Here is a 13,402-nt window from a genome sequence, read left to right as displayed (position 1 = left end):
AATCCATAGAAGGATCGCTGGAGCCAGCATACCTTTTAGCATCCTTAGGATCGACAAAACCTTTGATTGTATCACATACAACTTTTTCTTACGAAAACTGGTAAGAAAACTTGTTTTGACATCCATCTGTCAGATTTCATAATCGAAAAATACAGCTAATGCTAACATGAATCCGACGGACTTAAGCATCGCTACGGGTGAGAAAATCTCATCGTAGTCAACTCCTTGAACTTGTGAAAAACTCTTTGCCACAAGTCGAGCTTCATAGACGGTAACATCACCGTCCACGTCCGTCTTCTTCTTAAAGATCCATTTATCTCAATGGCTTGCCGATCATCGGGCAAGTCCACCAAAGTCCATACTTTGTTCTGATACATGGATCCTATCTCGGATTTCATGGCTTCTAACCATTTGTCGGAATACGGGCCCACCATCGCTTCTCCATAGCTCGTAGGTTCATTGTTGTCTAACAACATGATATCTAAGACAGGATTACCGTACCACTCAGGAGTAGTACATATCCTTGTCGACCTACGAGGTTCGATAGCAACTTGATCCGAAGCTTCATGATCACTATCACTAACTTCCTCTTCAACAGACGTAGGCGCCACAGAAACATCTTTCTGTGTTGCACTACTTTCCGGTTGAAGTAGAGGTTCAACAACCTCATCAAGTTCTATCTTCCTCCCACTCAATTCTTTCGAGAGAAACTCCTTCTCGAGAAAGGACCCGTTCTTGTGACAAACAATTTGCCCTCGGATCTAAGATAGAAGGTATACCCAACTGTCACCTTTGGGTATCCTATGAAGATGTGTTTGTCCGCTTTGGGTTCGAGCTTCTCCGGCTGAAGCCTTAAGCATCGCAGCCCCAAACATTAAGAAACGACAACTTTGGTTTCTTGCCAAACCAATGTTCATATGACGTCGTCTCAACGGACTTAGATGGTGCCCTATCTAAAGTGAATGCAGCTGTCTCTAACGCATAACCTCAAAATGATAGCGGTAGATCGCTAAGAGACATCATAGATCGCACCATATCTCATAAGGTTCGATTACGACGTCCGGACACACCATTTCGCTGTGGTGTTCCAGGTGGCTTCAACTGTGAAACAATTCCACAATGTCTTAAGTGATTGCCAAACTCATAACTCAGAAATTCTCCCTCGATCAGATCGTAGGAATTTGATCTTCTTGTTATGATGGTTCTTAACTTCACTCTGAAATTGCTTGAACTTTTCAAACGTTTCAGACTTGTGCTTCATTAAGTAAATATACCCATATCTACTCAAATCGTCAATGAAGATGAGAAAATAACGATATCCACCACACGCCTTAATTCTCATTGGATCACGCACATCAGCATGTATGATTTCCAACAAGTCACTTGCCCGTTTCATTGTACCTGAAAACGGGATCTTAGTCATCCTGCCCATGAGGCATGGCTCGCATGTGTCAAGCGATTCAAAATCAAGTGACTCCAAACATCCATCAGCATGGAGTTTCTTCATGCATTTTATGCCAAAATGACCTAAGCGGCAGTGTCACAAGAAAGTGGTACTATCATTATTAACTCTACATCTTTTTGGCGTGAACATGTGTATTACCACGACCGAGATTCAATGAACCATTCACATAGGGTGCATGACCATGAAAGGTATTATTCATGTAAACAGAATAACCATTATTTTCTAACTTAAATGAATAACCGTATTGCAATGAACATGATCTAATCATATTCACGCTCAACGTAGACACCTGATAACATTTATCTAGGTCCAATACTAATCCCGAAGGCAGATGGAGCGTGCGATGGTGATCTCATCAACTTTGGAAACACTTCCAACACACATCGTCACCTCGCCCTTAGCCAGTCTCCGTTTAGTCCGTAGCTTTTGCTTCAAGTCACCAATAATAGCAACTGAACCGGTATCCAATACCCAGGTGCTACCAGGAGTACTAGTAAGGTACACATTAATAACACGTATATACTTTGTTGAAGTTGCCAGCCTTCTTATCTACCATGCATTTGGGGTAGTTCCGCTACCAGTGACCGTTCCCCTTACAATAGAAGCACTTAGTCTCGGGTTTGGGTTCAACCTTGGGTTCCTTCATTGGAGCGGCAGCTGGTTTACCATTCATGAAGTTTCCCTTCTAGCCCTTGCCCTTCTTGAAACCAGTGGTCTTGTTAAACCATCAACACTTGATGCTCCTTCTTGATTTCTACTTTTTGCGGTCTTAAGCACCGCGAACAGCTCCGGGATCATCTCCATCCCTTGCATGTCATAGTTCATCACGAAGATCTAGTAGCTTAGTGATAGTGACTAGAGAACTCTATCAATCACTATCTTATCTGGAAGTTTAACTCCCACTTGATTCAAGTGATTGTAGCACCCAGACATTCTGAGCACATGCTCACTAGCTGAGCTATTCTCCTCCATCTTGTAGGCAAGGAACTTGTCAGAGGTCTCATACCTCTCAACACGGGCATGAGCCTGAAATCCCAATTTCAGCTCTTGGAACATCTCATATGTTCTATGGCGTTCAAAACGTCATTGGAATCCCGATTCTAAGCCGTAAAGTATGGTGCACTTAACTATCAAGTAGTCATCAGGACGTATCTGTTAGATGTTCATAACATCCACAGACGACGCTGGAGGGGTTGGCACACCGAGCGGTGCATCAAAGACATAAGCCTTCTGTGTAGCAGTGAGGACACTCCTCAGGCAACGGACCTAGTCCGCGTCAATGCTTACAATATCTTTCAACTTAATCTTTCTCTAGGAACGTATTGAAACAGGGAGCTACAACGCGAGCTATTGATCTACAACATATTTGCAAAGACAATTTAGACTATGTTCATGATAATTAAGTTCATCTAATCAAATTATTTAATGAACTCCCACTTAAATAGACATCCCTCTAGTCATCTAAGTGATACATGATCCGAATCGACTAGGCCGTGTCCGATCATCACGTGAGACGGACTAGTCATCATCGGTGAACATCTTCATGTTGATCGTATCTTCTATACGACTCATGTTCGACCTTTCGGTCTTCCGTGTTCCGAGGCCATGTCTGTACATGCTAGGCTCGTCAAGTCAACCTAAGTGTTTCGCATGTGTTCCGAGGCCATGTCTGTACATGCTAGGCTCGTCAACACCCGTTGTATTCGAACGTTAGAATCTATCACACCCGATCATCACGTGGTGCTTCGAAACAACGAACCTTCGCAACGGTGCACAGTTAGGGAGAACACTTTTCTTGAAATTTTAGTGAGGGATCATCTTATTTAAGCTACCGTCGTTCTAAGCAAATAAGATGTAAAACATGATAAACATCACATGCAATCTAATAGTGACATGATATGGCCAATATCATTTTGCTCCTTTTTGATCTCCATCTTCGGGGCGCCATGATCATCGTCGTCACCGGCATGACACCATGATCTCCATCATCGTGTCTTCATGAAGTTGTCTCGTCATCTATTACTTCTACTACTATGGCTAACGGTTTAGCAATAAAGTAAAGTAATTACATGACGTTTATGTTGACACGCAGGTCATAAATAAATTAAGACAACTCCTATGGCTCCTGCCGGTTGTCATACTCATCGACATGCAAGTCGTGATTCCTATTACAAGAACATGATCAATCTCATACATCACATATATCATTCATCACATCCTTTTGGCCATATCACATCACACGGCATATGCTGCAAAAACAAGTTAGACGTCCTCTAATTGTTGTTGCAAATTTTTACGTGGCTGCTATAGGTTTCTTAGCAAGAACGTTTCTTACCTACGCCAAAACCACAACGTGATATGCCAATTTCTATTTACCCTTCATAAGGACCCTTTTCATCGAATCCGATCCGACTAAAGTGGGAGAGACAGACACCCGCTAGCCACCTTATGCAACTAGTGCATGTCAGTCGGTGGAACCTGTCTCACGTAAGTGTACGTGTAAGGTCGGTCCGGGCCGCTTCATCCCACGATGCCGCCGAATCAAGATAAGACTAGTAACGGCAAGTAAATTGACAAAATCGACGCCCACAACTACTTTGTGTTCTACTCGTGCATAGAAACTACGCATAGACCTAACTCATGATGCCACTGTTGGGGATCGTAGCAGAAATTTAAAATTTTCTATGCATGACCAAGATCAATCTATGGAGTAATCTAGCACCGAGGGGAAGGGGAGTGCATCTACATACCATTGTAGATCGCTAAGCGGAAGCGTTGCAAGAACGTGGATGAAGGAGTCGTACTCGTAGCGATTCAGATCGCGGTTGATTCCGATCTAAGCGCCGAACCACGGCGCCTCCGCATTCAACACACGTGCAGCCCGGTGACGTCTCCCACGCCTTGATCCAGCAAGGGGAGAAGGAGAAGTTGGGGAAGACTCCGTCCAGCAGCAGCACGATGGCGTGGTGGTGGTGGAGGAGCGCGGAACTCCAGCAGGGCTTTGCCAAGCACTATGAGAGATGAGGAGGGAGAGAGGTATGGCCCCTAGACCTCAACTATATATAGGGGGAGGGGAGGGGGCTGCGCACCTGGGGTGGGCCTTAGGGCCCATCTGCCCTAGGGTTTGCCCCCATCTTCTCTTGAGGCGCCTTGGGCCGTGGTGGGGGGCGCCCCAGCCCACCTAGGGGCTGGTCCCTTCCCACTATTGGCCCACGCAAGCCTCTGGGGCTGGTGGCCCCTCCCGGTGGACCCCCGGACCCTTCCAGTGGTCCCGGTACATTACCGGTGTTGCCCGGAACACTTCCGGTGGCCAAATCCTCACTTCCTATATATCAATCTTTACCTCCGGACCATTCCGGAACTCCTTGTGACGTCCGGGATCTCATCCGGGACTCCGAACAACATTCGGTAACCGCGTATATACTTTCCCTATAACCCTAGCGCCATCGAACCTTAAGTGTGTAGACCCTACGGGCTCGGGAACCATGCAGTCATGACCGAGACATATCTCCGGCCAATAACCAACAGCGGGATCTGGATACCCATGTTGGCTCCCACATGTTCCACGATGATCTCATCAGATGAACCACGATGTTAAGGATTCAATCAATCCCGTATACAATTCCCTTTGTCTACCGGTATAGTACTTGCCCGAGATTCGATCGTTGGTATCCCGATACCTTGTTCAATCTCGTTACCGGCAAGTCTCTTTACTCGTTCCATAACACATCATCCCGTGATCAACTCCTTGGTCACATTGTGCACATTATGATGATGTCCTACCGAGTGGGCCCAGAGATACCTCTCCGTTTACACGGAGTGACAAATCCCAATCTCGATTCGTGCCAACCCAACAGACACTTTCGGAGATACCTGTAGTGCACCTTTATAGCCACCCAGTTACGTTGTGACGTTTGGTACACCCAAAGCATTCCTACGGTATCCGGGAGTTGCACAATCTCATGGTCTAAGGAAATGATACTTGACATTAGAAAAGCTTTAGCAGACGAACTACACGATCTTGTGCTAGGCTTAAGATTGGGTCTTGTCCATCACATCATTCTCCTAATGATGTGATCCCGTTATCAACGACATCCAATGTCCATGGTCAGGAAACCGTAACCATCTATTGATCAACGAGCTAGTCAACTAGAGGCTTACTAGGGACATGGTGTTGTCTATGTATCCACACATGTATCTGAGTTTCCTATCAATACAATTTTAGCATGGATAATAAACGATTATCATGAACAAGGAAATATAATAATAACCAATTTATTATTGCCTCTAGGGCATATTTCTAACATAAACGTGTCCGGCCTGGTGACATAACTACTATTTCCTTATCGTACAAGTTATACACATATGGCGGTTTACACCTACGGGCCTTAAGCTGCCTTTGGGCTTTGGGCCCCCCATAAGTTATCCTCATGAACCGCCATCTTCAATTCCTTCCTGGGCTTTGTCTTTATGAGTCGCCATGAATATAACCCGGACCCTCTTAGGCGGGTTAACTCAATAACTATATCCCCAACATTAGGTCCCAGGTTGATTTGAACCTGTTCACATCAATCTTCAACACTTAGAAAAATTCCTCCTTCATTACCTTCGCGAAACTTGTAACTCGCCATGACGTCATCTTTTAGGATCAGGGTAACTCGCCGTGATGTCACATGTTATTAATTTTACACAAAGCAAAAAATCTTTAATGTATCTCCTCATTTTTAATGAATCTCCAAAAATCAAGGCATCTGCACTGTCACATATTTTTTGGCCTCCTCGATTCCCGCGCTTGTCATTTATCCGTTTGCCTTATAAATAGGGCCGAGGGTCCATTTTACTTTCCCCCCTCGGCCTCTTCGTCTTCATCCTCTACCTCGCGACGCCCTACGCCTGAGCCCAGCCGCCACCGTTGATCTTCACATGTCCTTCAATGTTGGCCGCTGCATCAACCTGGCTGGTCCAGATTCGACTCGCTCGCCTCCGCCGCCCAACAGCCTCGGTAAGTTCTTCCTCTTCCCCCTCCGTAGATCTCATTAGGGTTTACAGAAGTTCATGGAAGCTCATCGCCGTTCTTCACTGTTCTTCGCTATAGCACGGATATTCAACTCAAACTTGATACCTTTCTTGTGCGGCAATAGCCATAGTTTCTTTTTCATCATAAGAGCATCCCTTTTGCATAGAAAATCCAATTTGGATCTTGTGAACTACTCAAGCTCCCATATTTAGGTCTGAATATATTTTTATTTCCTGATGCGCACTAGATCCAAAATTGTAACATCAATCTGTGAAACCTGTTTTTCATCACTTAGCAATTTCCATCCGTAGATCTGTTCCTTCAACAGTGGTATGGATGGCTTAATTTAAAAATAATAACCCGCCAGGTATCATTAGTCCCCTTTTAAGCCACAAATATCTTTTCAGTAATCTTGTAATATCATGCTCCGGCTTAATATCTAATTGTGCTTCATTATTGTTTGTCCTTGAATCATAAGCCGGCTTAACCATGTGATCTTAAACCGGCGTAATCTTTTTCCAGAAATGGCTAAGACATATACTTCCCAGATTTGAACAATCATGTCACCACTGGCGGCTTAGCCAAAAAGGAGGTTATCCATTGGACAGCTCCTGGTGATGAAGTCCTTCCTCAACCCAAGGATGGAGAAGTAATTATTTTTACTGGTCACTTGGGTCGGGGGTTCAGCCCTCCTGTCTCAAAAAATTTCCGTGATGTGCTTCATTTCCTCCAACTGCATCCTCAAGACATCGGACCCAACTCCGTGTCTAATATTTGCAATTTTCAAGTATTCTGTGAAGCCTATCTTCAAGAAGAACCCACAGTTGGTCTATTCAGGGATTTTATTACTTAAACCGCCAAACTGAATTTGTTGATGGGCCATGCCAAGAACTTGGTGGAGTCATTATTCAAAAGAGGAAAGATGTCAGTTTTCCTCACACCAAGCTGCATAGCCACCCCAAAGATTGGAACCAAACTTGGTTCTATGCTCGAGACACATCTTCGGCTAGTGAAAATCCTCTGCCGGGTTACCGCGAACACCGGCTTAACACCAACCATCCACTTCCCCAACGTCTTGATGCAAAAGAACGGGCCAAGTATGCACCTGCCTTCTCAACGCTCCGAGCTTTTATGGCCAACGACCTTACTAGCGTCGATTTTTCCAGGTGTTGGCTATCTTGGGGTATCCTGCCATTAAGCCGCCGCCCCAGCTTAATGTGCGAATATACTGGTGATGTTAAAGATCCTTAGCGCCATTGTGAAATTCAGCTAACTGAAGCAGAAGTTACTGAAGCGACCAAAAAACTGTTGAATGAGCCTGTAAAATAGTGCTGCAAAACTGGACTCAGTCCTTTCTGTACTATCAACAAGCCACCAGCCGTAAGAATTGCTCAACTCCTACTTAATCCTCCTTCTCAATATTCTCTTATGATCTTTCCAATCTTAACAGGTTGATGACCCATTTTGGAAGAGGAAACCGTAGGATAAGCCGGCCAAAGCGCCTTGTATCAAAACGAAGGCCAACAAAAAACCTTCAAAAAAGAAAACCGCCGAGTCTGCCTAGTTAAATATTGACGACGACGATGATAATCATGAGTCAGAGGTAGAACTTGATTCCCTTGGCTCTTTTTTCGTACATCTCATTGACAATAATTGTTATCAGGACGACGCAGATGCTAGCCGTGCAGGTGACGCAGAGGTAATTATTCTTTACTCCGGCTCAGAACCTCTGGCAACACAGAAAACTCGTCAAGCAAGCCGGAAAGTAAGATTTTCTCACCCTCTAGCTCACTTGGATCCAAACTTTCTTTTGAAGAAACAGCAACATGAAGCTCGCCGAACAACCCGGCATAGCGGCAACGTGATCACGTCTTTCAGGTTACCGAACACTCCACTTCGCAAATGCCGTCCCGAGGTCTTACATATTTCTGACGTACTTTACCCCAAGGCGGGTTATTCTCGACAACCTCTTAACCCGTCTGATTCAAACTATCAAGGGACTTCTCATTCCTCTTCCGGCGAGTCAACAGGAACACAAATTCCAGCTTTCAAGAGTGTACCTGGGTAAGACTATTTTTAACTATTCCATATTTTGTGCTTGGTCATCACCTTGATTTTATTTTCTTGTTTTTCAGGGGCCAAGCTAAACCCAGCAAAAAGGCAAAGCTGAATAAGTCGGTCAATGACCCCAATCCATCTGAGCTAGAAAAGAAGCAACCAGAGCCTTCTCATCGAATTGCTGATAACCCTGCTGATGATCTACCGCCAGAAGACTACCATGTTGACATTGATCCGATGACTGTTAACCCAATTGATATCAATCCGCCGAGCCCTATCAGAGCCACCAGTCCTGTTAAGCCGACAGAAAAGGATGATGATGATGTTACTATTACTGGTCATGTCTTCACAACCTCGGGTATTCCTACCGCCTTATCCAGGCACAACACCAAAGAAGAAACTTCTGCTAAGGATAAAGGCAAGTGGAATGTCGACTTAGAACGCTATACCCAGCTCAACACCCAGGACCTCCATTCTGGCTACTTGAACCAGTTATACACCAGCCGTGATTTTGAAGCCGGCTTAGTGAATATGATGAAGGATCGCTATGAGGTAAACACTGTTACTTCCCTTCATATAAGCATATCTTCATTAGCCGCCAAGTTTACTGGACATGATAGAATAGAATGTGCTTTAAACTTCACAAGTCGCATAGACGAAAACCAGTAGCCCCCATGGGCCGGTTTATATTTTGAAGATGAACCGGGACTTATGATAATAGTACTGCAATTCTGCATATGTAGCCCCCAAGGGCCAGTTTATATTTTGGATATGAACCGGGACTAATGATAATAGTACTGCAATTCTGCATATGTATCTCCCAAGGGCCGGCTTAATAGATATGTTTAAGCCGGGACTTTTGAGTAGTAGAAATAAACATTGCATCTGTAGCCCCCAAGGATCGGCTTAACAATGTATGTTAAGTCGAAACTTATCATCTTGGAAAGAATAATACTATTCATAGTCTTCATAAGCCGGATCATCACCATTTGTCCCCCAATAATACTGTCTTGGGGCCAATAAATATATTCATTTCTTGAGAAGAGCAATATGCATTAGCCCCCAAGTGCCAAGGATAAGACTTGTATTGTGCTTGGGACTTCGTAGTATTTGAAGAAGCAATAGACATTAGTCCCCAAGTGCCAAGTATAATACTTGTTATTATGTTTGGGACTTCGTATAAATTCATTGCCTTCTCACAAATTGTTTACCACTTACAGGCTGATCTTAGCAGTAAAGAATCCCAAGTCATCGACCATCGGAAAATATCAAATCTCAACAAGCAGAGACCGCCAAAGCCAAAGATGAACTGAGCAATGCTTTAGCAGCAATGGAAAATTTGAAGGAAAGCTTTAAGGCTAAGAAGCAGGCTGGGATACAGATAGGTCAGCCCTGCTAAAGAGAGCTGAGGAAGCTGAGGCTGCGCTTAAGCCGGTAACTGAGGAGTTATCCGGTTTAAAGCAGCATATTAACCTTATGTCAGCAGCCATCTTTGGTAAGAACAGACTCCCCTTGTACTTGTAAGAATCATATTAAAAGCTGCTGCCGGCTAACCCATAACGTCATTTATGCAGGTTCCTGGAGCGCGAAGTTGGGCTCAGATATGCGCGTCCGTCTTAAAGCTGTCTACACTCTTGTAGAGCAGCTATATACTGGTGCCCAACGAACCATCGCTGCTACGATGCACAAGAAGACTCCTTCAACACTCATCCAAGATACTTTGAAGCAATTATCAGTGCTGCCCAAAAGAATTGATGACTTAAAACGGGTAGCCGCTAGGGCTGGTGGTTTAACTGCTTTAAGCCGGGCCAAAGCATGGCAGGCCAATCTTGACCTGGAAGATTTGGCCAACGGCTGCCCCAGTGTTAAGGAAGATGGATCTGATTTCAGCGCTGATGACTTTGCAGAAACAGCAAGAGCTATGCGCCGATTAGCAAACAAGTTAGCTGTTGAAACCAGCTTATCCACGTACCAGGCGGCTTACGATGCTGACAACAAGAAGATTGGTGCGCCGGTTCATGAACCAACATATCTTATTCCTCCGATTTGTAAGCACACCTTTGCCCCTGACATTGACCCATCAAATCTTATTGACGATGAAGCTGTGTTTAGAGCGTTGACCGGTATCAACTGGGCTACGCCTAACTTCCAGCTGATGGATAAGCAAGGAGGTGAAGATAAGGAAGAGGTGCCAGAAGATCCCGAGCCTTCAACCCACAAAGAATCATAAGCCGGTGTACTTATCAGAAGAATTTGCTGTATTGATAACTTTGATGACTGCTTAATCTAGTTGGGCCATCAGATGCCTTGTAATAGGCTAGCTTAAACTCTTGACATGCTATGCCATCGCGCATATTTTGCTTTGCATGACACTGTTGATCTGCCAATTGAAGGTCTGCCACTTGTGCTTATAATATCAGCAATTTGAATCTGTTCCTGTATACAAACAAATCACAAGTGTCCTGACGGTTTACCGCAGGACGGGTCATAATGCCTCTAATATTTGATGACACTGCTGGTTTATCAAGCCAGTGTAGTAAGGGTGATAACCCAAAATTTGAGCATTGGTAATTATCATGTATTGCCGGCCTATGAACAAAGCCAGGCCGGGTTAATAAACACCGGATATTATCTTATCGCATACTGGCGACTTATAGTCGAAAACCAGGTCGGGTTAATAAACCTCGGATATTAACTTATCATATACTGACAACTTATAGTTGAAAGCCAAGCCGGGTTAATAAACACCGGTGAATTGTAATCATAAAACTTTATAAGCGTCATTCGATAAACTTCAAAAAAATTGTTGAATAAAAACCAACGAAAAAACAAGGCCTTCATAGGCCGCCGGGCCTAAATCTCAAGTGCTTTCAAGAGCCGGACAGCCACTGAGTTAAACCTTTATACAAACCTTATAAGCCGGACCTCACATAACCAATCGTCGTTTTAACTTTGACAAGTTCAGGGTCTGCATGAGATTGACTTGTCAAAAGTACGGCGGGTCATTCCAGGATTACCTAGGCGGAGTGGCAGACTTAAAAAGGTAGGATAACCCGAGGTTTTATGTGAATACACCTGGCTTCCAAGCCTGGCTTTTAAGCCTATTACAAAGGTCATAAAAACTCTTGGTCTTTAGATCAAAGAGCCCCCAAGCAACATTTTTGAGATGTGCTCAATGGGCGCCTATGTTTGAGTTGTGCTTTTGCAGCAGACTCTCTTTGGTCCCTTTAACCTGGGTAGCAAGCCCCCAAGTTTTTATATATATGGCCTATAAGCCGGATCAAAGGGTAATCATAACTTTGCTTTATAAAGCGGAAGCCCCCAAGTGACCAAAAGCTCGTTATTTAAAGATAAAACGAAAGAGGCCTTGCTTTATCAGGGATGCCGACTTTATTATATTGATCATAAAATATACATTGTCAAAATATGTACATCAGAAGAGCCAGTGGCTCAGGTGTAGTAAGGCCGATGATGAGCAATATTCCACGGCCAGTGGGTCTCCTCCTCCGACTAACATGAGTCTTTGTGCTCTCGAACATCGATAAGGTAGTAGGACCCAATGTTTGAGATTATTACTGACCACAAAAGGCCCTTCCCAAGGTGGGGATAACTTGTGCATATCAGTTTGATCCTGGATAAGCCGGAGCACCAGATCACCTTCTTGAAAAGTTCTAGTTTTAACCCGGCGGCTGTGATAACGACGCAGATCTTGCTGGTAGATCGCCGAACGAGCTGCCGCGATGTCACGCTCCTCATCTAACAGGTCAAGTGCTTCCTGACGTGCTTTTTCATTGTCAGCTTCCACATAAGCCGCCACACGCGGTGATTCATGATGGATGTCACTAGGGAGAACTGCCTCTGCTCCGTAAACCATGAAGAAGGGTGTGTAACCCGTAGATCTGTTGGGGGTGGTATTAATGCTCCATAATATGGAAGGTAAGTCCTCCACCCAACAACCTGGCGTCCTGTGTAGGGGAACCATAAGCCTAGGCTTGATGCCTCTCAGGATCTCTTGATTGGCTCTCTCATCTTGACCATTAGTTTGGGGGTGAGCCACTGACGACACGTCAAGCAGGATGTGCTCATGTTGACAAAATTCTTTCATAGCACCCTTGGACAAATTAGTGCCATTATCAGTTATGATACTGTGGGGAAAGCCAAAACGGAAAATCACCTTTTTAATGAACTGAACCGCCGTCGCCGCGTCACATTTACTGATCGGCTCGGCCTCAGCCCACTTTGTAAATTTGTCAACCGCCACCAGGAGATGTGTCTTTTTGTCCTTGGACCTTTTGAAAGGTCCAACCATATCAAGCCCCCAAACTGCAAACAGCCAAGTAATTGGAATCATCCTCAATTCTTGAGCCGGCACATGGGCTCGTCATGAAAATTTCTGACATCCATCACACCTACTGACCAGGTCTTCAACATCAGCATGAGCCGTCAGCCAATAAAATCCATGACGAAAACTTTAGCCATGAGAGACTTTGAACCGGCATGATGAACACAGTCTCCTTCATGAATCTCACGAAGGATCTCACTGCCCTCTTTTGGAGAAACACAACGTTGAAAGGCCCCTGTAACACTGCAGTGATGCAGCTCTCCATTGACAATTTTTATTGACTTAGACCGCCGGGTTATCTGCGTGGCTAAGGTTTCATCCTCAGGTAACTCGCCCCGGGTCATATAAACCAAATAAGGGACTGTCCCATCAGGAATAGCATGAATAGCCGCCACCAATTGTGCTTCTGGGTCAGCAATAGCAACATCCTCCTCCGTAGGCAACTTGACTAAGGGGTTATACAGAATATCCAAGAAAGTATTGGGTGGCACCGGCTTAACACAAACCATCCACTTCCCCA

This window comes from Triticum aestivum, chromosome 7D (assembly GCF_018294505.1).
Source record: "Triticum aestivum cultivar Chinese Spring chromosome 7D, IWGSC CS RefSeq v2.1, whole genome shotgun sequence".
NCBI lineage: Eukaryota > Viridiplantae > Streptophyta > Magnoliopsida > Poales > Poaceae > Triticum > Triticum aestivum.
The sequence above is the reverse complement of the archived record's forward strand: the minus strand, read 5'-3'. Positions refer to the sequence as shown.